Genomic DNA, 27,157 nt, shown 5'->3' on the forward strand with positions numbered 1-27,157 from the left:
AAAGGTGAACTTGAACTGCCTCAAGGTAATTTCAGTGATTTGTAAGAGTAAGTAAATCAAATAATCACATTGATTTTAAGTTAAACAAAATGTTTGATAAACTCTGTGAATGGGGAAAATTTTCTTTGTTTTTCCCCTTTTAAAAATTTGTAAAAATGTTAGTCGGGAGTATTGAAATATACTTTAAGGCATATAAATTTACTACTGTGATTTGGTATGTTAAAAAAATACCATATATTTATGATATGTATCTTATGACATGATTAATTAGAAAGTATGAAGTATGAAAATACATTGTTTACATTTCATTTCTAATACAATTCACTGCTTGTCCTCAATAACTGATGTTAACAATAACCAATGGCAACTATACCACCTGCTCATTCTTAAAATGTATTCTTTTACTTAAAAAAAAATTCAAGAGCCACTTCAAAATGCCTCCTAAGCTGATCTTCAGTATCCTGCTTAGCAAGCATTGTCTGTGTGTCATCAGTTTTGTTTTGTTTTGTTTTAAAAAAACCACTATCTCATACTTTAAGGCATACCTATTTTCTCTAATTGCCACAGGCAAAGGGGAGGTCCATGACAGAATAAAGAAGGTTATTGTGACAGAGGAAACATAGTTCACAATGAGTACTCCTTTTATCCAGCCTTAAGTAGAAGAGGATTACTTCCAAGCTGAATTTGGTGGCAGAATGCAGGAGCTGATTTTATTAACATATAAGGACAGGCCAAAGGCAGAAAACCTGTTTCTCTTCAGCTGGGTGGTGGTTATTTTGTGTGTCTGTTTGGGGTCTTATTTGGCTCACCTCAAATAGAAGAGATGCTGGACAGAGGACAGTCTGAAGAAGCAGAAGGAGTAGGTGGGGAGGGTAGGAAATAAGAAACTTAAAGCAATAAAAATTGGGGTTTTCTATACTAGAGAATGAAAAATGATGGGTTAAATATATTTCTACATTCTTTGGCATGCACATGAAATAAAGTCATACTTTGTTTTCAACAAACATATGAGCTGCAAAAGTAGGTAAATTTTATTTCATAAACTTAACTTACATTTCTTTAGATAATGATTTTTTTTTGTCTTTCCTATTCTTAATCTCAAATGGTTTGCTAGATTTCCAGATGCTGTTTAGTTTTATACGAGGGCTTAATACTAAACTTCAATTAGGTAGGTATGTGTTTATTTGGATATTTTACTTGCTTTCAATTGTTTGTTTTGTTTTACATGACAGGGCTTTTATTTGATCTTTATGGAATATTTGTATTCACATATAAATAAGGTTTTCTTTCTCTTTCTAATGAAGTCAGATTTTAAATTAACTCAAAGATGGGCAAAAAATTGTACTTGATAAACATCTATACATCATAAGAAAATTCCAGACTATAAAATCTATTGCATTTCATTTGTTTTAAATGGAGTTTTGTTTACATTAACCATTTTGATTTTGTTATTCCTGAGAAAAAATGTCTCTTGCTTTATTTTCAAATACTTCATAGGAGTTGTAGTTGAAGTAGTGTTCTATTTGCAAAAGGAAAAGTAAGTGAGCGGTTGTTCTCTGTCTGCTAGCACATCTACTGTTACGGAACTTACAACAAAGTGCTATTTTTCTGCTATGTTCTTGTCAATCATGGTTTGTTATTCCAGAAAGTGAAAAAAATCCAAATTCTAAATTGAGGTCTTTCTCAATATAATGGATACATTTCATATTTCAAATATTGTAATGAATAATTCAGATACAATGAATTTATGTAGGTATTTCCTGGAAGAAGGCATAAAAAATCATAATCTACACTTTTTCGTTCATATATATATATTTAAAGTACAATAATATGGTTCTTTTTCTATATATTGAATATAAGACTTATACTACCTAAAATGATTTTGCTTATTTAAGTTGGCTTTGTAGCTAAAAATTTTGTAAAATATGCAATCAGATTCTTTCATCTTAAATTTGTTAACACTGTTAACAAATACTTATTACTACATTAAACATTTGCTTCAATTAACCGAGGTTTCATTTCTCTTTATGCTGTGATTGAATTGTTACTGTTCAAAAAAAAAAACAGTAATCTAAACATAACAAATCAACTATTCTAAAACTTCAGAAAATATAAGAAATCATATAATTATTATCTGTTGATTGAAATAGAAATCTTTCCCTATACCCCCTAAAAAAAATGCTGAAATAAATCACTTAGTAGGGAATACTTTAAAATGTTCTTTTACATGTTTTTGTTAATACAAACAGATAATCTTTAAACAATATAAGAATTTCAAAGTGAAAGTATAAAAATATGTATACATTATTGCCAGATCATCTACAGAGATTTTCCATTTGTAGTTTTTATATCATTGCTCATATTTACTCTGCAGAAACATGCCAATGCACACACCTTTTGCATTTGATAAAATTTTCCACTTCTGTTCTTGTTTCATAATTGCTGCTTTATATCACTTATTTGAAATAACCTATGTGATTTATTATTGCAACATATGAATGAAATTAATGAGGATTAAAGTGATATTTTTAATTAAACGGGAAAGAAGAAAACTTTAAGAATGAAGAAGTTGATACAGAAATTATTTAAATGTTCACAGCAGAAATTTTTTAGATGATAGGTTTTATTTTATGCATGGTTGAACTGAAAATCAAATAGGGTATGTTGCATGATCATATCTAAAAGCAAAATTCATTGCACTACCTGAATATTATACATTTTTATAGGAAAATAATTATATTAGTCTGAGGATGAGATTTTCTTTTGCAATTACATGACAGACTTTTTTTTTTCTTTTTAAATAACATCATGCAACTTGAAAGTGATATCGTTATATATATTTTTAAATTAAGCTGTGTATTCAGCACAGTGTCACAAAAAAAATAACAAAAATAGGGGTAAGTATATTGGATTTTCATGTACGGTCTTTGCAGAGTCAATCCGTTTTATTTAAAATGTATTTCCTGTGTTTCAGGGCAAAACATTTTTCATATCGCTTTCATCTTCCTCCCCCTCCCTAAAACACATTTTGTTATAAACTTCTGCACCAATCACTAGGAAAGACACAAACAGCAGTAGCAGTTCGGGAAGCAGCCCTGTGAATGTAAAAAATCACAGACTTTGATTTTATAAGACAAGTTGGATAGGAGTCAAAACTGCCACATGCGGTGTGAAAAAATGCCACCCTGGTGTGAACAAAAGGTTTAAAATGGAGTCAAGAAGCGTGCAAGCTCGATGTCTAAGCCTTTCCTGTGAATTGTCTGCCACAACCTGCAGGGTATCAAGTCGGCTGGAAGAATAGAGGGCTCTTGGAAGCTACAACTGAGAAACATAGGCAGTCAAATGTGTTAGTTTTTTTTTTTTTTTAATTTTGTTATGTTTTGTTTTGTCTCGTCTAGGCATCATTATACTAAACTGTTTTACCCAAAACATAAAACAAATCCCAAAAAAGTCACATAATGTGTGAAGAAACTGTTGCTTACAAATGAATTGTTAGATTTTTTTTTTTTTGCGTTCCTTCATTTATAGCAAAGTGAGTTACCAACTGTATTTCTATTTAGATTCCTTGTTTTGTCGGTCTGAGTTTTATTTACTGAAGGGTGAATAGGGGAAAACGCTCATAAAATCCTGAATACTAGAGTAAAAGAAAATCTAATTATAGTACTCATGCGAGATTATCTTCTAAATTATCACAATGGAGGAAAAAAGCTAACAGTTCACTATTGGAAACAAGTATTTCATATCTTAATAAATAACACAAGGATAATTCTGAATGAATATGCAACAGAAACAGTCCTTCAGAAGAAATACTACTACATTATACTAATGTTACACCTTTAAAAATTTACTCCACAGCCAAAACTGTTTGTTAACCAAAAAATAGTCAAATAGATCTGAACTTAAACAATCATCATTTACTTAAATAACTAAAAAAGGCAATTCAGTTTTAAGGACAATTAAAATGTATACCACTGTGTCATAACCCCCACTTCAATAATCTTAATATGTTTATAAAGCCACATATGAATGCTAATTACATGATAAATTATGAATAGCATTTAAAGAAAGTAACATTTCCTAGGTGATTGTGATCTAATCAATACAAACACATCTAAATGCAACAGGAAACATCTTTGATGAGCATTGAAAAGATCCTTAAACTTAGAAGCCAGTTTTATTACATTTGCATCTTATCTCTTATTAAGGATTGGGTCTAAAGCCAGCAAATCCCATTGGTTATGAATGCAGGTCAAGACAGGAACATTTTTCTATTTACTCTTTGTAACACTGGATAGAAATCAATCTGTTACTTTCATTACAACCACACAATCAATTCCATTTAAAGTATAATACAACAGCCAAGTCCAAGGACAATATGGATCCTTGGAAAAAGCTCATACCATTTGCAGGGCTGTATTTGATATAGCTCCTGGTGAACTGTTTTCTTTCTAATTAGTGTACATGGTCATTTAAAGCAAATATACCTAAACTGGTTTTGCACTGTAGAATCCAACCAAAGATACGAGGACTGTTTTTGTCAAAGTTGCATTAAAAAAAATCATTTTTTTTAAACAGTAAAAACCTTAAAAGGAAAGATTCTTCCACATTGTCTCTAATGTGAACAAAACATTATTATAGAGCCATTTTGATATTTCGAGAAAAAAACTTCACATACCAAAAAATTCTGCCTTGAAATTAACATATGAAATCCTTATTTCAAATGTCACCGTCCTCTCATCTCTCAATAAATGACTTTTTTTCTGATCGATCTTTTCTGGCCTCAAAATTATCAAGATTTTTGCTTCTAGGAGTTTTCTTGCACAAAGCACAGCTCAGTAAACAAAAGAAATACATCCACTGTGTACTCCATTTACACATAATAGAATCATCACTTCAATTACTTTTAAATATCAAGACTAAGATCATCTTCATGTTTATAAATTACTTGAAAGCACAAGCTAAACCACTGTACACCAACACTAATGGTAGTTGAATGAATTATTTTCTCTATTTTAAAATGAGGATATTTTCCTTTTTCACATCAGGTTTAAACATTTCAATTTACATAGTCTTCTGATTTCCTCAAACATATAGTAAATGAATATCCTCAAGAAGAGCGCAATTTACAGTTATCTCCAATATAATCTTTAAAATACATGTGCTAGTCAATGCATTCTGCCCCTTCCATATAAGAGGGATAATTCAAATTTAAATCAAATCACTCTTGGTCGTTTCATTAAAAAAGACTATGTCATTTATGCAAATTGCATAATCTTGAAATTTTGGAGTTTGGAAAAGTTTTCTCCACTTAGAAAAATAGATTTCAGGCGCCTGGGTGGCTCAGTTGGTTGGGCGACTGCCTTCGGCTCAGGTCGTGATCCTGGAGTCCTGGGATCGAGTCCCGCATCGGGCTTCCTGCTCAGCGGGGAGTCTGCTTCTCCCTCTGACCCTCCCCCCTCTCATGTGCTCTCTCTCTCTCTCATTCTCTCTCTCAAATAAATAAATAAAATCTTTTTTTAAAAAAGAAGGAAAAATAGATTTCAAATTTAGTGTCAATATTTCATTCTTTCTGCAAAACTGAGGACATGCTTCTCTGTCACCATTCGATATTGTAACTGTTGTTAATGAATTCCCCTTCCAGTGACAAGAAGTAGTTCCTAGGACTGAGCTCTCCTCAAACACAGCCTATAAGTAAGCTCTGAGATGAGATATGAGGGTAGTCCCATATGTTCTAAGGGGCCTTAAAGTTTCTAAACAGAAACGGGTGTGTTTAGTGCTCTTTTCCCTGCCTAAATCAGCACAGGCCAATTAACCCAATGTCAAAGTCTCCAAACATACTGTTACTGCCATGAAGACATTCTTCTTTACCTCCGTTACTCAATTTCTGATGGCCTTGAGTGGCCTTCAGACTACTGTACAGTTTTGTTTTCCTGTTCCCAATGCCTTCCACCACTGAGAGCATCTAACAACCCCATTTCCCTGCTGTCTGGTCTACCTGCCAGGCCACCCTGTTCAGACCGAGCAAGCACGACACTCACAGATGATTTGCACAAATCATGCTCTGGGCCCCACTAAACTTAGAGTAAATTTGGGATGCATAGGTCAAAGACAGGCAGGCCAAGCCTCTGACAGAAACTCAGAAGACCCCAGGATGCACTAGGACAGACAGAGGCATTTCAGAGTAAAGGTTAGCTCGGGTCATTTGTAATACAATCACTTAAAAAAGCAGAATAGTCATTTCAAGTAGGGAGGCCAACACTTAAAAGGAAGATGGATATCACTTTCAATTTTAAGCATAGGCAAGTGAACTAAAAAACCTCATGTGCTGATTTGTATATGTTTATTAGTTTTTATTTTAACTGTCATGTTCTTTTTAAATATTTCTAAAGATAGCCAGGGAGTTTCTAAAAACTATAGCTTTTAAACTTGTATCCCTGACATGGTATCGTGGTATTTTAAGTTTTTTGGGTTTTTTTTTTTTTTTTTTTTTAAGAGAGAGAGAAAGAGAGACTAAATTTTAAGCAGGCTCCATGCCCAGCGCAGAGCCTGACTCGGGGCTTGATCTCACAACTTTGAGATCATTACCTAAGCCTAAATCAAGAGTCAGACGCTTAACCAACTGAGCCACACAGGTGCCCCTATTTTAAGTTTTGCATTCAATTCCATCATTTTTCCTTGTAAATGAGAGACTAACTTCCCGAAAATTTAGAAATGGGTTCATCCTTCATATTCTCTCCAAGTTTGTCTGGAATGCAGGGCTTCCTAAAGGAAGATCAGAATCATTAGCTGTATTTCCTTATTTTGTCTTTATTTAACATTTGAAAAACAAATAGGGATAAAATGTAATTTTTTTTTCTTTTTACATTTAAATTTGTTCATGGAAGTTCAGTTTTCATTTATCAAATGATACAATACATAATGCCTTCTATATTGAAGGGAATTTTGAAGAAAACTAATCAATATAAATTACCATCAGGTTTCCATTGGATGCATTACATTTTGGTAAAAGCAATGAGCTTAAATTACTAAATTTCAAAAAGAAATCATAAAAATATATTTTTAAATGTCAAAATTTTATATATAATATTTGACATGTCACAGGATTATAGGCCCCTACTAAATATGGCTATAATATGCTTATAATATGTCTTAGTAAGCAATGAATACTTTAGATGCTTTCATTGTTGATCTGGACTATAGGCGAAACCCCATCTATCAGCTATTCTGTTCTCTAATAAAAGAAAATATGTGTCATTGTGGTTTTGGGGAAAAAATATATCTTAGTCAATATTATTTCTCAAAGCAAAATCTCAAGTTCAAATCTATTGCTAGGAGCCCAGTACACTGGCTCATACTTCTCAATTTCTACTTAATAATTTAAAAAATACAAGTGATGGGGCGCCTGGGTGGCTCAGTCAGTTAAGCGCCAGACTCTTGATTTTGGCTCAGGTCATGAGATCTCAGGGTGGTGGGACTGAGCCCTGTGTTGGGCTCAGTGCTCAGTGGGGAGTCTGCTTGAGCTTCTCTCCCTCTCCCTCTCTGTCTACCCCTTTCCCCACTCACATGTACTCTCTCTCTCCAATAAATAAATAAATAAATCTTTAAAAAATTTTAAAATAAAATAAAAATACAATTGAGATATTTGTAGTATTATAATCTTTGCTATCAAAACCCAATATACTTCAGAATATATTTCTAAAGACCATTAATTCTTTCATAGATCCAGACAAAAAAAAAGGTATATACAGTTTGAAAGATTAATATGATAAACAATGTAAACTTGCAATAAATTGGCAACTGTTCTTTGGGGATGTGAATCATTTAATAGAGGCCTGCTCTCAAGACATTTCTAAAATAACTCACAGTATTTTCTGTCAAGTAGTCCTTTGGTCTTAAATCTATTCATTTATTCAACTAATATTTTTTTACTGCCTTTGTGCTTTCCCAGGTTCTGAGGACATTTATACATTCAACAAATATTGGTTGCATATCTATTTAGTACCATTCCAGGTGCTAATTATGTAATTACAAGTTTTTAAAGAAATAATTACTTTTTTAAAAAAGGACTTTTTAAGAGGGTTTTGTGTTATGATGGAGAACAAGGAGAGTTAGAAGAAGAAGAAAGTGTTCCTACATAGATAGGAAAGTCAGAAACAGTCAAGGGGAAAGGTCTCCAGAGGCAATATGTGAAATGAAGTTTGAAAATTGAGAATGACCCAGACATGGGAAGAACAATATATAGTTTCTCCACAAGAAAGAATAGCTGGTATGAGGACCCAGTGCAGAAAGTCTCAGTATATTAGAAGCAGTAAGAGAAGATCATCACTTCTAGAGCGTGACCGGAGAGCAAGGGAGGAGCGACCTGAGGCTGGCTGCGGTAGGAGAGCGAGAAACTCACCACTCACAGACTTATGAGGCCACAGGGAAGAGTTTGAATTTATTCCCAGGGCAGTGGATCCCTCCTGAGGCAGAGCCTCTCAGGAATGAGATATTGAGATATGATTTTTTTTTAACTTTTCTAGATTTGGAGACCATCAATTATAATCCAATGTATCAAGCAGCAGTTCTTAACAATGTCAAAAAATAATCCCCGTGTCATTATTTGGTGAATAATTCAGGCCTCCTTATTCTTCTTAACTGAAAACTGCTTACTTGAGATATTCGTTTTTGGATTTCGTTCCCAGAAGCTAATGAAACAAGCACCTTCCTAAAAGCTAGTGTTAACTTGGGTTACTCCGGTTATCAAGTAAGGAACATGATTCTGGAAACAAATATATGTTAACATTCTCTATCAAGAACAGCTAGAGCTCCTGAGTTTGCCTACTCACATGGCAAAATAATTCACCAAAGAGATTTTATTTAATTTTATCTGTGCTTATGTATTTAATGGAGAAGTTTCAGGGCATCCCACTACACATTAAAAAACACAGAATCAGGTATCTTATTCACAATTGAATGAACTGAACAGCACACATATGTAGGTTGCTACTTTGTTACAAATAAACGTGATTTTATTTTCTACTGAACAATAATGAGTAATAGTCAATTAAAAAAATCCGTTAAGTTTTTCATAATTTTTAAAAGCTAACTGATTAGACCTATTTGGGGAAGATAAAATATGTTCACTAAACCAAAAGGAGCAAAGCTCTAAGGATTGAATAAGCAGTTGGAATCATATTAACAAGCTATGGCCAAGGCTACAACTTTGGAAATTAATAAAGCACAACTATTAAGCTAAATTACAAGGTGTTTCTGCTGAGATGTCTAATCACATTTCATTGTACATTTTTAGCCCCTTAAAGACAAATCATTACAGCACTGTAAATGCTAGATATTAAAACACATGACTAAGAGCAACATGCTTTAAACTTACCATAAAAGTACTGTAGTTGACATTTTTAATCGGGGCCTCTCATTAGTGAAGTTTTCCCCAAACAAATAGCTTGCACCTCTTAAAAGAATAATACAGAGATCATTCCTTCTGGAGATTTATGTTTAACCAGATATAAGATGAAATTAGGCTTTCAACAAATGCTTAATACACATAGAATTTTTTACTTAACGTTGAGAGTACGCTTTTATAAATGCATTCAATATTTTGGTTTCCATTAAAAAGTTTTTTTATATGGGACATCTATACTAATCTTTAGATACAGAAATGTTTCTTAAGTGTTCAATTTGATAAATCTAATTTAAAACCAGATAGTCAAAATTGTCACTTTATATAAGATCTTATCCATTTTATGTACATACCGATGCAACCATTAAAAGGTTTTACTGGGGTAACAGTATGTAAGGGATATTAGATCACAAAGTGAGTTTCAAGACAGACTTCCTTATAGCAATTTCGATGTAGGTGACACACTGAAATTATAAAAGGCTCAGAATAAGGAGATATGAGAGGATTTTCCAAAGATGGCTTTCGGGAGCACTATACCTGTCCCCCCAACAATTTTAGCGATGGGGTTTCAGACCCTTGGAGAGCTGAAGTTGGGAGACAAAATGGAAATACTCCTGCCTGGACTACATAAGTGACACACATTGATGAGCTAGCTGCTTTCACATCAGATCAAAGGAGAACTTCTTGCAATGTTGACATCTGCTTGAATTTCCAGAGTTTGTTTGTACAAAGAATGTATGAATGAGTATGGCCTGTGGACTAATGCAGTTCAGTTCCAACCATGAAAAGAAACTGCCCAAGGAAGCACCTGGAAGGATAGTGGATGCCATAAGGGAGTTTGAGTGGAGTAGATCCCTCAAAATGCAAACTGAGGATGGCACAGCTATGAGAGGAAAATCTATTACCTGATGCATGGGAAGTAGAGTAGAATGTTCCCAGTAGGGATTTCTGATGTGCACCCAAAAGTGCCCTAAGAGCTTTAGACAAGTACCCACCTTAGACCATGGGAAGCCCATTTAAGACAATAACAGTAAAATAAATATCTCTTGGTACCCTCACTGGTCTCTACTATAGCTTTGATACTATGTAGTAAAAACTACCCTTACGAAGATGCTAGAGGAGGAAATCAAGCCTGAGGTGGGAAGGTATAAAAGTTCTCCTTTCTGTTTCTTGGGCCATGGATACCCTACCTGCAGCAGATCCCCTCTGGGCAAAAGGGAGATGAATTTAGAGAGATAAGCAGTAGCCAGTTAATGTAAGGTTGGGCCATTTTTTAAAATTAGACTGTATTTTAGAGCAGTTTTAGGTTCACAGTAAAATTAAGTGTAAGGTGCAGAGATTTCCCATATACCCCTGTGCCCAAACATGCATAGCTTCCCTCATTATCAACATTGCTCATCAGAGTGGTACTTTTTTTTATAACTGATGGACCTACCTTGACACATCATCATAAACCAAAGTCCATTCAGGTTTACTGTTCCTGTTGAGCATTCTATGGCTTTGGACAAATATATAATGACAGTTATCCACCATCATAGTATCATACAGAATAGTTTCACTGTCCTAAACATCCTCTGTACTCTACTTATTCATCCCTCCCCCCTCCCTAATCACCAGAAACCACCGATCTTTTTAGTATCTCTATAGTTTTTTCTTCTCCAGAATGTCATACAGTGGTTGGAATCATACAGCATGCAGCCTTTTCAGATTGGTTTCTTTCACTTAGTAAGTTATATGCAAGTTTCCTCTATGTCTTTTCATGACTTGATAACTCATTTCTTTTCAGCATTGAATAATCTTCTATTGTGTAGATGTATTTGGGGTCTTTTGTGGTTTTTTTTTTTTTAAGATTTTATTTATTTATTTGAGAGAGAGAGAAAGCACATGAGGGGGGGGAGGGTCAGAGGGAGAAGCAGACTCCCTGCCGAGCAGGGAGCCCGATGCGGGACTCGATCCCGGGACTCCAGGATCATGACCTGAGCCGAAGGCAGTCGCCTAACCAACTGAGCCACCCAGGTGCCCGGGGTCTTTTGTTTTTTTTAAAGAAAGTTTTCAATCTGTGCAATGGAAAGACCTTGTGAAGTTTTAAGGAGTGACATGATGAGATCTGTGATTTAAAAGTATAAATCTGGCTTCTTTATGCGGAAGAGGTTAGAGAAGGATCAAGATGAAGTCCAAGAGAACAGCTGGGGTACTATCACAATGGTTCTGGTAGGAGAAGGGAGAGCCACACTCTGGTGTGATAGCAGTTGAGATGAACAGAATGAGATGGTTTACAAATATATGTCGAGGTAAAAGTAATAGCACTTGTTGATGAATCAGATTTTGAGGATTATAGGAGGAGGGGTCAAGTATGAAATGTGGATTTTTGGCTTGAGTAACTGGATGGATGAGGGCCAGTGGTCAACTAAGGCTGAATTCCGACTGGAACGGATTGACGCCAGGCCAAAAACTCAGCACCTCAGGAAAGTTCTATTAGAGGTTTATAAAAGTCCCCACCAAACATAAATCTCATCTCCTTTTCCTTGCAGATTGTTGGCCACTCCTCGTAGGCTCCAGAGATATGAATAATGCCTTTGATAATGTCAAAGAATTTCCAACAATCCTTAATTGCCTACTAATCCGTTTCCACTGTCCAAACCATCTCCTTGATAGTGTGCCCAGCCACAACTAAACTTGACATTTTATATCAGGGAATACTTTCTCAGTGTGTTTATTTGTTGAATTTTTCTTTTGCTTTCTTTCTTTTTCCGTTTTTGTTGTCTTGGTTTTTTTTTTTTTTTGTCAAACTTCTATTATTTGCAAACATTTATGTCAGTCAAAATGTCAAAATTATTTGTTGGAACTCTAAATAAATAGCATAAAAGGAGTCCATGACAGAGTGCTAAGATCATTTGTAGTAGGTTGTGTTCATAATCACTGGTTAACAGTGTAAAGTACAGGTCATCATATTAGCTCTCATCGGCTAAAAGATTAAAATAACACTCCGAGCATATAAATAGAAGTTTATATTTTTCTTTCTACATATTTTTAATAAAAATGATTTAGAGACTAATAGCATTAAATCAATCAGCAATACCAATGTTAATTTCTCAGTGTTGATAATTGTATTATAATTATATAAGATATTAACATTAGGAGATTTGGGGCCAAGGATATATGGACACTCTGTGTACTATCTTGTAACATTTCTGTGAGCCTAAAATTATCTTGAAATCCCAAGTTAAAAAGTAAACCATCCCTGCAAGGGCAGAGTTAAAAAGGAAGTACATTTCCAAGATATCTGAAAGAGACAGGTATTCAAATATCAACACTAAGGGGATGTAATTCAGTGCTATACCTTTACTTATTCTTGATTAAATGCATGAGTTTGCTTACATTTGCAAATCAAATCTGATTAAATTATATGAAATAAGATAAAGCAGGAATATATGAATAAATATATCACTATATAAAATATCTTGGAGCTTAATGAATAAACAAGAATTAATATTATCTTAAAGAGTTGTAAAGGAGTTAAGAATTCACCATAAATCTAAATTCAAACTTGCTTACATTCTATACCAGCTTGCCTTTGTTCTTAAGAAAAAAATATTTTATAAATTCCCTTGGTTCTGGTGTGCCTGGGTGGCTCACATGTTAAGCGTATGTCTTCAGCTCAGGTCATGATCCCAGGGTCCTGGGATTGAACCCCGTATCGGGCTCCCAGCTCAGCGGGAAGCCTGCTTCTCCCTCTCCTACTCCCCCTGCTTGTGTTCCCTCTCTCACTGTATCTTTCTCTGTCAAATAAATAAATAAAATCTTTAAAAAAAATTCCCTTCCTTCTAAGCCATGTCTTTTAGCTTTACCTAATCTATTCATCACACCATTTACTCAGGTATAAAATGTCAGTCCTCTTTTACCCTTCCTTCTTCATTTTTGCTTCCATTGAGTTTCTAAGTCATGCCAAATCTTTGTCTCCATTATCTTCACTTTTTTTTTTTTTTTGAGAGAGAGAGAGAGAAAGAGCATGCAGGGGGGAGGGGGAGGGGCAGAGGGAGAGGGAGAGAGAATCTTAAGTGGGCTCCAAGGCCAGTGCAGAGCCAGATGCAGGGCTCTATCTCATGACCCTGAGATCACGACCTAAGCCAAAATCAGGAGTCAGATGTTTAACCTCCTGAGCCGCCCAGCTACCCCATTATCTTCACTTTTATCTTATGTTAAGTCCTTATTGTTTCTCTGGGGTACTACATAAGAATATCCTCCTAAATATCATCCTTATTTTCTCTGACTCAAATGGCCCATTCTACATATATAAGACAAATCATTCACTATAAATTATAGACCTGGTCATGTCCAAAAGCTTTCAAAGGAAATATATTACTTCAAAAAAGAAAGGAAAACAGAACAACAACAACAACAACAAAAAAAACACCTCTGTAATCTAGTATATACATCACGACTTCTTTGAGTCTTATAAACCTCAACTCAACCCCTTCTTTCCACACATGTTCCCTGCCTTCCCACCAAAATGGATTGCTTGCTGTTCCCTTCAGGGGCTCACACTTTTCCAACCCTGCCTTTGTTCGTGTTGTTTCCCTCCAGCTGAAAGTTTTTGTTCTCTCGGTCATTTAAAGGACCAGACTTAATGCGGCCACCAGAGAAGTGGGTGCTCAGAAAAGATCAATAGAATTAAAGAGAACACTGAAGGCGTTCTCTCAGAAGCAAGGATTACTCAAACTCAAGTTTCCGATCAACTCCTCCCTTTCCTACTTTACCCTTCTTACTGCAACAAACTCGACTACATACTTTTTAGCCTTAAAATAGTGACAAGCATGCTACTTGGGTCATAGTGCTTTTTTAGAGTTTGGATTAATAATAATCAGTGATCCACAATTAAATATGACATAATTATAGTTGTAGAAACCGTATGTCTCCTTTATTTTGCATACTGTTCAAATTTCCCACTAAAGGAAAGCATAACTGAGCTGGAACCATGACCTATCTTCAGCTCACTCTATTCAGAATTCTACTCTCTCACTGTATTTATTATCTAATATTTACAGAACCCCTGCATGTGGTTGTTTGAGCGGTGCCCTTTAAGAGGTTCACAAGGAGAGGAGTGAAGCTGAAATCTAGCCCATACTCTGCTTACCAAACCATAAGTACGACTCCATTTACACTTGCAAGTATGCATGTGTCATCTGCACAGAGGAAAGAGCACCTTTTTATAATTCACAGAAAGTGCAAGGGGGGATTAATCTAGTCAATAAACTTTAATGTATTATATAGAAAAACTTTTCAATACTGAAATCCTTGATGTGTTTCTTTAAATCCAATTTTGTTGATAGGAGTGCAATTTTCATCTAAGTGTATTCCAACACAGAAGCAGTAAGGACTTCCATGAATTAAACATACACACTCAACCTAGAAATAATAAAAAGATACATTAGGTCATTGGATCGATATCTTTTCCAATGTAAGATTGTCCTCTCTTGTATACTTTTCATTGCTTTGTCCCATTAGAGTTTAAACTATTTAAACTATGTTTCTTATTCTATTTCCCAAGGGTGTATATTCAAGAATCTAATAGAAGTCCATGAGAATGAATTGAAGTGTAGGCATTTTCACTTTATGGTTTTTTGGTGAAGTAAACTGGCCTAAAATTCAGGGCACTTTTTATTACTCTTATGTCTATTATTATTATTATTATTATTAATCAGTGATTATCTATTGGCCAACTCTTATATTCAACATGCTCATTATCTCTAATCCTCTCTACAAAGTAGCCTAATAGGTAGCATGATTCTCATTTTCACAAAAGAAAATTCAGGTGTTTAGTGATTTCCTCAAAGCCAGATGGTAAGCATGTGTTCAAACTTAGACTTAAATATAGTCTTCCTGGCTACACAAGATTTTCTCACTCCTTTAGATGAAATCTTGCAAACTGTGTTCTACTTTCTTTCATAAATTTGTTCAACAAATACTTACAGAATAATTCTTATGTGCCCTACATTTTCCTAGATGCTAGAGATGAGCAAGAGAGGTAATATTTGCTCTTAAGGGACTTACATTAGGGAAAGAGACAGTAAACAAATAGATAAATATATAAGCTCAGGTATCAAGTACTATGACATAAAAAAAAAAAATCAGTGTAAGGAAATAGAGAGGAACGAGTTTGGAAGTAGTGGTTAGAAGGTCAGAGGAAGTCTTTTCTGAGGCAGTGATATTTTAGTAATGACCTGAATGTAGGAAGAAGAAAGTCACATGTAGGTTGATTGGAAGAGTATCCCAGGTTAGAAAAAATCATGGCATTTTAGAGAAACTTCATGAAGGCCAGCATCACTAGAACAGGATGCATAAGGGGAAGAGTGATCGGAGAACGAGTTAGAATGTAGGTAGATCTCATAATGCAGGCTCAAGGAGGCAAAGGTAAGGAGTTGGGCTTTTTTTTTTTTTTTTTCTGATGAGAAACCATTGGAGAGCTCTATCTAAATTACATTTTTGAAAAATCACCTTGACTGCTGTGTCGAAAGTTAACTCTAGGGGGAAAAGAATGGAAACAGAAATACCAATTAGAAGCTATTGCAACAGCCTTCACAAGGGAGGAGAGTGGCTCAAGGAAGAGAGGCAGCCCTAGAGGTAGGGAGAAGGAGTTATATTGGAACCAAGTTGAAAACCGAGTTGGCTGGTCCTGCTGATGGAAAGGATGTGGGTGTCAGGAAAAGAGAGAAATCCAAGATCACACCTAGGTTTTACACTTGAGATACTCAGGGGATGTTTGTGCCATTTAGTGAGACAGGGAAAATTGGAAAGGAGCAGGATTTTAGGACTGGATAAATGGGAAATTAAGAAATTTGTTTCATCCATGTTATTACTTCTTGCTATATTTTATACGTGTTTCTCTCCCGTTTGGGGTCCATAACATTACATCAGAAAAGTTCTCAAAGGTGTTGGCAGATACCTCCCACAGATTTATGTAAGATGGGAAAACATGTCTCTACTCACCCACAAATATAAAAGTGCCCCTATTATTTTATATTATACCTACATAATTATTCATTGGGTTGTATAGTTTGATTTGGATCATCAAGTCAGTGATTAAGTTGAGCCAGAGAAGAAACATGCAATGAATATTAATCTTCTTTTTGCTCATAGATCATTCCTATGACATTCAGGGCCAATCTTCAGTGGGTCCATTTTCTCTATCTAACATGTGTGTTTTCCCATGGTCCTGAGACTGGAAACAAAGGTACAGAGTTCGCTGAGATTTTTTGCCTTTGTTGGTTTTTCTGTTGCTCACTTTCTTTCAGAATCATTCTCAAAACACATTTCTTCCAAAAACCTTCTGTGATTGTTCCAGGCCACACAGAAGAGAGCCCTAATCTCTCCTGAAGTTCTGAAGAGTGTATCATTTGTATCACTTCTGGAGTCCTTAGAACTGACAATTCTAAGCTTTCCTTTTATATCTAGGTGCTTTCTACCTAGTAGGATTGCAAGTTGCTTAAGGTAAGAAGTTATGTCTTTTGTATCACTCAGTTTGAGTACAGGGCTTGCTATAAGAGGACTTTGATTAGTTTTTGCTGATTTAAAAAGAAAGGAAAAAAGAAAGTCTCCTTTTCCAAAATTCAGAAAGGACACAAAACAGCAAAGTTATTTGGTACTTTTCATCCTATATTTGTGAAATCATAAACTGCTAATTCTGGAAGCAATATTACAAATAATGTTATCGAATTCTACCCTGCATTTGAATCTTTGCTAGGTAAACTGCCACTTGCTAAAATCAAAACAAACAGACAATTGAAAAGGACCAGGATATACATCTGTGCCTGCCGGTGAAATGCTTTGGTTTGTTGGTGACTGGTTTGTTCTTTGGAGTTTTACCATTTTTAGTTATATTTGTATATTTTGAACCTTACTGACAGTTCTACGATTTATTTTACATGTAAATGGTGATCATCAATATGAGTAGTAAGAGGGGAGGCCATAACATCACATGGGGAGGAAGATTTTCAACAACCAAGTTCAAGACTCCTCTCCACTTGATTGGAACTTCAAGTGATAATTATCTGGTGATAGTCATTAGGATTAATGCGCACTCTTTTGATTTTATAATCTGTAAGGGTCATCGAAACAAGAACAGCATTCACTAAATGGTTTATTATACTGAGAAAAAAACTTTTGACCAGCCAACAAGTACAAGTGTCCATATATCCTTGGTTAAGTTTGCTTTTTTTCTACTGGCTAGTCTTTTGCAAACTTGAATTTGTGACAGTGAAGTTTCAAGGACTGTATCACCTTTTAGTAAAATTATCAAATAAGTTTTCTAGCCAAACACAGCAGAGCCCTGGAACACTTAGACTCAACTGAGGTCCAGATCCTTTTTGAGGTTCAGCCTAAAATAGTGAGCTTTTGTCTTTATGAACCTGTTTTACTGGAAAAAAAAACATGAAATTTTTACCATGAAAGGAAATGAGGCAAGAAGTGCTTGTCTATATTCAAAGACTTTTGCAATTACACATAGAAAGACCAGAATTATTTTTCTCAAGCCACAAGTTGAAAGTAGGGTAGTCTCATTTCTATTTTACATCTATTCCCATTGATCAACGTGGCTAGATAATTCCACCACCCTTTCCCACAGTTTTGATTCAATCTGTTATAAGTCCTTCTTTTAGAATGCTCGCTGTGCCCAGTGGTCAGAAACAAATTTGGTTCAATACTAAACTGAGTAATTCAAGTGGACAGCCAAATAGCTGATATTATACTCATCAGTGACTGAAAACAAAACAAAACAAAAAACCCCCACAGGGATAAATTGGATTTGGTGAGAGAGATGATAAAAGACCTTGGTGAAAACATAATGAGAAGGTGTGTCAACATGGAGAATTTCTATTTCCCTTTTTGAGTACATTTTTATAGGTATGATTTTGTGATATATCTTATGCTTTTAGCATAGTATTTCTTAAACTTCTACTACCACAATGGCTTGTCAAATTCCCATGTGTAGCTGACCATCAGGAATTCTCCAAAAGAGGCTCACTGAGCAAATGAGCTTGCATCTTTTAATATAAAAGTCAGAGAATATTAATGCTAAAACTAATCACCTAGAAATGGTCTAAGGGGAAACAGAAAAATAGGGTCCTGATTCTTCCCTCTAGACCAACAGAATCTCGATGAAGAGAGAATTATCAAGATGTAGTTCTAAAACATTCAAACTCCTCTTCGTGATGAGAATGTGTAATTAGCACATCTGTGTTTGGGAAGATGAAGGTTAACTCATCTTGTGCTAGAAATATCTTCAAATATGACATGCAAATTCATGGCAATTTCAATACTCATTCACCTCCTCCTGTGTGCCAGGCACCATGGACAGAAAGATGATGAATAAGATAAGAAACTGCAAATTCCAAGACAAGATGATAGTTGCGCCTTTAAGAAGGCATCTTGATTTTTCCGTAACATGAGGATATTTCCTAAACTTTCTCTTTGATTCGAGCAGTTAGAACCTTTGTGGACCTCAGGTTCATGCCAAGTCTAAAACCTAACTTTATGATTCCCAAGAGTTGCCAACATAATTAGAGAAAAGGAGATGAGTAAAGTATGAAAAATAAAAGAGAGAGGGAGAGACAGAGGATGAGCCAACATAGAGAATGAATTTAACTGAAACAGAGTTTCAGTTGGAAAATATCAGTTTGAAGTTGTCTTAGGTTGATCCTTCACAAAAATACTATTAAGACTTTCAAGTTGGAAAAGAACGATCTGTTTGAGTTATATGGTAATGGACTACTGAAGAAACATTCTAAACCATGTTCTTATGGCCAGAAAGCCACGCAGAAAGGATATTGTTTCTTTTAGGACCACAAAGAATGAGATAGAGATGGAGAGACCAAGAGAGATAGATAGTAATCAGAATCCTGCAAACCTAAGAGAGATGCGAAGTGATTATAAAAATTAATATTAACTTTGTATATAGTTTTCCTAATTTGAAATTGTTCATACACTGCACTCAACAAAATGTCTGGAACATCATGCTCATTCAAGAATAAATGTACAGCCAATATTTAAAACTGTGTAATTGTAAAGATGATTACTATTCCATAAACTGTAATGTTAAATGTGAATGTCAACAAGAAGGAACTATCAGGGATTTGGGATGGCTTCATCCTTTATATCCCTTTGGTGAACATAAAATAAGAATGGAGACGATACAGGAACATTCTGTTTCCTGAGGACACCCCTAGTACTGAGTCAGCATGATTACTTCAACAAACATACTTTGATCATCTACAATTGTTTTTTACTTCACAATGCTCATGCTCTAATGAAAAGAGAGCCTATAAAGAGAAGACAAACAACGAGGACTACAATAAAGCTGAAGGCAGCAAAAAATTTTTAAAAAGGAGAAAATATCATTGGCAACTGACACTTAACTATCTTGTAAATTGTAACAAAAGCAGTTTTTTAAAGAATTTAAGAGGAGGCAATCTTTCCACAAGTATTAAGTTATGTGTTCTCCTGGAATTGAACATGGAAAGTTATAATGTATAAGGTAAGATCCAGTTTAACTGAAACAGAGTTTCGGTTGGAAAATACCAATTTGAAGTTGTCTTAGGTTGATCCTTCACAAAAATACTATTAAGACTTTCAAGTTGGAAAAGATTAAGTATAAAGAAATGCTCTTTCTACGCTTGTCCTATGTACTTGGCACATAGGGGGTACCAAGTACATAGGGTCTCTGTTTCTGTAGATTATAATTATTTGTAATTTTTTTTTAAAGTCTACCTTCTGAAATATTTTAAATTCTGTCAGTTGGTCATGGAACATGGTGCCTCTTAGAAACTTGCTTTTCAGTAGTACCTCCTTGGACGTAGGAGAGTGGAAAAGTCTTCCACCCCCAGATTAGACCCAAAGTGGCTTCCAGGGTAATTGAGAATGACCAAAAATATCATGGCAATTTCTACCTTACTGGGAGGAAAAATGAAAGTTACCCTACGACATCAAGGAGTACTGGCCACACCTTCTATGAAATGAGTTAAATGACTTTTATTAATCCCCCCCTACAAATACAGAAATACTTATATTCCCCTGTAACACTGATTAGGCACCAAATGATTGTATAAGGCTGTAGGAATCTAACTCACTATATCTTCAACGAAAGTGGTAGTTTTTTAGGAAGGATGTGTTAAGTAGCCTTAGCACATGCCAAATAGGTAATTGAAGAAAAAAACATCATGTGCAAAATTTAGGACAAAACTTCTCTTTCACCAGAAAAGACCCTAATTATATATTACATTTTGATCATGGAAAAAATCTTTTACTTACTACCTATCCTTTATAGATGTAGTTCCCTTACATAGATGCCATTCCCTTGATGTATATTTGAGGTAAGCTTTAATTCACGAAGATGATTTTCTTTAAACATTATTTAAAAATGCATGACCATAGAAGGGGAAACATGTAGACAACCAAATCCCATCACATATGCATACATTTAACTTTCATCAGTGTCTATAGGGCTTTGCGTGTACTAGCAATGCAAGATTTTGTGGGCCTTTTTAACTTACTGACTGGGTTACAATGTGAATTTTCGGTTAAATTCCCAACTAAATCATTTCCTGGTTCCTTAAATCTTTGTAAAATTAGCAAATGACTGGTTGCTGCTTGGTTTACTGCTGCTCCTTAACTCCAGGGTTAAAGAATGATAGTTAAAACACCTTTGATAAGTACAACTTGGGTTAAGACCTAATACACAGAGTCCCTTCCACAAATGAAATTTATAACAAACTTCCGGTGAACAATTGGAAGTCTCTAATAAAATATGACACAGATCGGTAAATTAACTTCTATGAATTAAGACCTAGAAGAGTTTTGACTCACATTATTTTTCTTTGTTTGCATTCCTTTCTTAAATGACTGAGCAAGCTTATCAGAGCAACAAATTACTCAGTGTCAAAACCATAAAGGCAGATTCAGGATGAAACTAAATGTGTTTGGTACCTCCTCCTATGTGCCAAGTACATAGGATAAGCATAGAAAGAGTATTTCTTTATACTTAATCTTATAATTCTGTTTTATTTTTCAGATAAAGAAATTGTAAGCTGGAAGATGTATGTATCTTATACAAGGTCACATACCAAGTACATAAGGGGAAGCTGGACATTAATATATTGGTTTGATATGAAAACTCCTGCTTGTATTTTATTCCACACTGTCTTTCAGTTTGCATTAATTATCTGAAGCTACAAGCTTGATTGGAAAATCCTGAATGCTCATTTGGAATCTGGTATTGCTTTGGGAGGAACCAAGGGAGTTTGCTTAGCATAACCTGCTTGAATGGTATCTGTTTGCACTAATCATTTCTTAAAAAAAAAAAAAAAACACTTTGCTTATATGAGTTGTTAGTTTTCCAGCTTCTCACATCCATGAATTACTGTCACTGTCATTATAACAGTGGCAGCAAACATAGAGGGAGTGATGTAGTTAAGGGAAAGCATGTTACCAAGAGTAAGATCAGAATTTATATAGTCCTAAAGTGTGATATTTTACTCACGATGGCATACTTCTTTGTAACATAAACTATAATGAGAATGATTTATTTATCAACTAAAAAAACTTTATGTACTCTTTTCATCTTGCCAGCTTTAAAGTCTACTTGCAAAAAGGCCAACCTAGAATTACAAGCCCATAAAAAAAAATGAGAAGAGAAATTTTCATTTTCTCAAACTTCAAACATGGCACAAATTAATGAAAGTCTTTTATCCATGTGGCTCATTTTTAATTATCTTGGGCTGATAAGAGAATGATGATAGCTCCTAAGTCTTTGAAAATAATAAATAAGAATAATCCTCCCTTAAATTCTAGGAACCCATCCCATATATCAACAGAAGTACTCCGTGTATGAGAAAATAAGTGAAAATCTAAACATAGTATGTTTGACATTTTGGAGCATCCTTGGAGAGACATTGATTTGTAATTCAGATCACATAGCATCTTTGATTTCTCCCACTTGCCCATGCACCCTCCCCAAATAAAACACAAAAGCTTTATCTGCAATGGATGGAGAGCAACCCAGGAATCTGTGCAGAGACTATCCATCACATTTCTGTCTTAATTGAATGACACCAGAATGAGATCGATAAAATGTAACAAGAGACAGCTTTGCATTTCCACACTCACTTATTCCCCCTCTCTATTACTCTCAGCCACCACCGTGACCAGAAAGCCCAAGTACAGAACATGAACCCTGCTGCCAGGCAAGCTGTTAGGATATGAATAAACTTGTCAGAGACACAACCAAACTTATAAACATTAGAAGGGAGCTGGGGTGACAAAAGGTTATTAGAGGAGTACCAAATAGGGTTCTTAAAAGAGGCAATTTCATAGATGTATTTTCAGCCCTAAATAACCTCCCCCCAATGCAATGCTTCAGTTAGAGAATCTCTACAGCTCTCCCTCTGTACCCAAGATTTCTTGAGAATGTCTGAATGTCTGAGTCTCAAAAGCAGATGTGGTGATATCTCAGCTCAAATCTCCAAGTCCTAGAATAAAGGCCAGGCAGCGTGAGGTCCGTATGTACAAGGTTCCTGAGCTCGCCAATGCATTATTGATAACCTCATCACTCTGCTAAAAGCAAAAGCCGACACTGTTATAATCTCAACCTTCTCCTGAAGAGGTCTGGCTTTGCCTTGGAATCGATCACAGGAAGAAGTAAAACCAAAGAGCAAAACTGTACCAGTAAACATCAAGAAGGTTAAGAAGTGCCTGCTACATTCACTTCACTCAGTGTGTTAACAAAAATCACATGGCCTGCTTTGGTGTTTTTATACCTTTGACAGGTTACGATATGGCCGTACGCTAGGCTGTCGGCTATAATAATTCATTTCATATAATATTCCACATCTTGAACTTGGTAGAAGGAACAGAAGTCCGAATTTGAAGATAAACACGTCTTTACTGTGGCTTCCAAAAAGGCAGGTTTCTTTTCTTCATTCCAGTAGATTTTCTTTCTATCGTTTTGGAAACTTCATTAGATGTAGGTGACTGCTCTGTCTTCACACAATTTCTTTTTCATTGCATGTGATGCCTAATGAAAGATGCATCTCCAGAAATCTTCTCTATAATCTTACTTTTATTATTGAAATTATAATGCAAGATTACAGCATATATTAGTGCCTCACTTCTTCATAATTCTTACATTTTTAATTGTTTTCATAAATGATCCTTTGAATAATATGAAATATAAAAATCCCATCTCATCCCAAGTAGGTTAAAGAGAGAGTTATAATGTATATCCAAAGCATGATTTAGAGCTTGAATGTTTTCCACGTTCAGACAGGGAGTTAAAAATCTTAAGTAGCCTGTCTTTGCTGTTAAAAAGAAAAGAGCGCTATTTTCTTAGCTGGAGGATGGCCAAGCAATCTGCAAAATAATCATTAGCGGCAGGTTACTCCTGAATTCTGAGCAAAGGAGCTTGCGATGAAATCATTATTTGCAAATGAAAACAATGGGTCATATGGAACAAAGGGCAAAACATACACAATTTCATTGCATCTGCAGTACTGGTCACCTGAGGCAGGAGCAGATGGCTGCCTGACCAGGTAGGAGACAAGGCATGCACCAATGAACCTGCTTCATCTACCTTTTACTTGTTGAGGCTTGTATTTGATGTCATGTTAAAAATTCCCCAAGTTGCAGGTTATGATATTCCCCAACACAGAATCAGGCCCCAGAAAATGTGGATAGAATAGGAAGAATAGTATGCATCTTTATACATGCATGCACAGATTGGGGGAAAAAAACCTGTTACTTGGTATATTCTAATATAATTAAAACTTAATGCACCTCAAGGCTTATATCACACTGTTTCATGATGGCTCATGCCTTTCAGTGGAGTCACTGTCCATTTTCCCAAGGGCTACAGGAGCTTAACCCCTAGGAAGAAACAAGCTTCATGGAATGTGGAACTTATTTGAGCTACATAAACTTAAACTATGTTGGAATAAATATATTCTACCTCAAATCATTTTTTTATTTCACTTACTGCTTTTTGCTTTAGTCTATGGTTAGTACATTTGGCAATAAGAGAGTGAGGCTATTTCTGCTGTGAGCAAGCACATCACAGGGTGGGGTAGGGGAGAAAAACAACGAACACTAAAATATAACAAACACCACTGGGGTTTGGGAGCCCCAGAGTGGGATCTGGTCATCCTGATAAGGGTGCACTTCCCACTGGGGAAGTTGACTAACCCCACATATGCCATATAGATCAGAGGCTAGGAGCTGAATGTAACTGTACATAGTGTGAGTTCACACAAAGAACATCATTAATGCTGTGGGGTGCTTCTTGTTGTTGATGTTATTGCATGTGTGTTGTTTTTAATTTTTAAAACGAGGTTATGGCTAATTAGGGGTGTTGGCACGGCTTGCACTGATGAAGAAAATGATTACAATTATAAAAGACTTCTGGGGCCAGAGCAGTCAAAGATGCTGACTGCTACCCATGCTAGCCCAGAGGTGTCTCTATGGTTGTCAAGGATGATTATGCTAGAAGCAGCCTGGATTTATTAGGTTTTTCTTTTTTCCTATAGGATTCAAATGCCCATGGATGTGGCTCATAGTCTTACCAGACTCCTAGTTCTCTCTTGTGTTTTCCCTGAACAGTCAAAATACTCAAGGAAGAAAAACCCCATCCTATTGTACTTTCCAGAGGCTATGATAAGGCAGGATGAATAAAAGGGAAAACTTATCTTCCCTAAGTAACTTTTATAACACTTCATCATTCTTTAAACTTAAATTCAGTATCAAATGTGTTTATTTTTCACCTTCTATAGATGTGAAACTGGGAAGAACAAGAGAACACATTGGATCTACACCAATAAAGTGAGAAAGGAACAGAGTGAATTTTACTCTAGAGAACTTATTTTGGGGGGCACAAAAAAGAAAAGGATAGAAAGAGAACCTTTGTTTAATCCTGTGGTATAACTTATTGAAATGCAGCCTCTAAACATAGTTTATGTTTGAGTTTGCCCCCCCCAACCCCCACCATGAGTATTCTTCCTTTAGGACATGTGCATTGATTACATCACATTACAAAAGAGTCTGAATGGGTATTCAAATAGCTGCTGTAATCAAAAGATTCTTTTTTCAAGGCAACAACCATAGATTTTTATAGTTTTTTGCATTTAGCTATGGACATCCTAAAATGATAGAAAGATTCTCATTTGTGTTTCCCCCCACTGGAAGCTATTGAATTGTCTTGGTTTTGTACAGTGTAGAACAATCCTGCAATAATAAAACATTTCAACTTTGTACAAAAGGTGAAGCTTTCCATTTGAAGTTTTTCTTTAACAGAAAAAAAATGGAGAAAATGGGCTGACAGCTATAGAAAATTTAAACAATTCCCCTTGCCAAGATACGTATTTCATGAGTTTTCTCTAATTTCAGATTTGGTGCATATGTGTCGTGTTAACAATGAATGCTTTCAATTTCAACATTCAGTTTCTTCTCTCCCTGCTCAAACCAATCTTCACCTTTTAATAGGCAATTATTTTTCTAATCGTTTCTTAAAAACTTTCTTGAAGATTGTGAGACATGAGCTCTAAGTTATACATTATGGATGCATTTAAAATAAACTGAGAGAGTGGTTAATTGTAAAATGTACTTGAATGGTAAAAGTATCTTAGAATAAGGAAAAGAAGCAAGGAGGCTATACTTCAAAGTATTAAAAAACTTTGGTAACTTACAAATTCATAAAAGTCACAGGGGAATCAGTTGAGAATTCTTTTAAGAAAAAATATGAGCAAAGTAGTATTGGCTGTGATTGTTTTAATGGGATATGTAGTCTTTATATGGTTTTCCCCCATCAGCATTAAACTTCTCTTCACAAAATAGAATACTCTCCCATTTTCTCTCTTTGTAACCTGTTACCTACATGGAACATACTTTTCTGTGTTGAAAAAGAAAAAAACCCTAAAAAAACAAAAACCAAAAAAAAAACCCCATAAAACCAAGCTTTTATCATCTTAACTGTTCATATATATACTTTCATTCGAAAGATAGTGTCTCAGAAAACATTCTCGTCTGGCAAAACAAAACAGAAGAAAAACTAATTAGAGAATAAATAATATACTCTATCTTATGAGAATCAATTTAAATATCAGGCATGGAAAAAAAAGACAATGCCATCCAGCCCTGTAATACCTTACAAAAATGCTTGTAGCAATGTTGCAGACACAAATAGAATGATGAAAACTCATGTGGCTAAGCAGTTGAAATTTGTAAAGGTGATATTGTAAAGATGATTCCAACAGCATTCAATTCAAATCAGAAAAAAATCAGTTGGTGTTTCATGACCCAACTGAACAAACCTATAAAAAGAGCTTCCGTCAATGTTTTAAAATTAATTTATGACAGGCTGTTTAAAAGACTTGTTTAATTATTAATAGAAACAATTTATCTCATAGATTTTTTTAAAAGTTGCACTTGATAGTTAATCTACCGCTGATTCAACATAGAAGGTAAAATACAGAAAGTGGCTGAGCCAATACTGCAAAGATCCTAATTAGTATCATGCTATAGAAAAACAATGAAGTGATTTTGTCACCAATTACTGACAATTAGCCTAAGTACAACAGTTAATTTCATGGAAATAAAACCACTATAAAATGAAAGGAACAAAACCTATCATAATGAATGGCATTTGCCTGCATTCCTCTACTGGTTATTTAATTCACAAGCCATAAAAGTTTTGAAACAACTTGAACAGCTAAACACGTATGC

The 27,157-nt window shown here is 35.1% G+C and overlaps 1 pseudogene across 1 annotated transcript in view; it reads right to left on the reverse strand.

The window, feature by feature from the left end:
• Positions 1 to 27,157, reverse strand: part of LOC148164989 (uncharacterized) — a 215,527-nt pseudogene that overhangs the window by 14,388 nt on the left and 173,982 nt on the right. The window lies entirely within an intron of this gene.

This window comes from Eumetopias jubatus, unplaced genomic scaffold, assembly GCF_037043125.1.
Source record: "Eumetopias jubatus isolate StellerSeaLion01/CBP00866 unplaced genomic scaffold, mEumJub1_p1.0 scaffold_1, whole genome shotgun sequence".
NCBI classification, from domain to species: domain Eukaryota; kingdom Metazoa; phylum Chordata; class Mammalia; order Carnivora; family Otariidae; genus Eumetopias; species Eumetopias jubatus.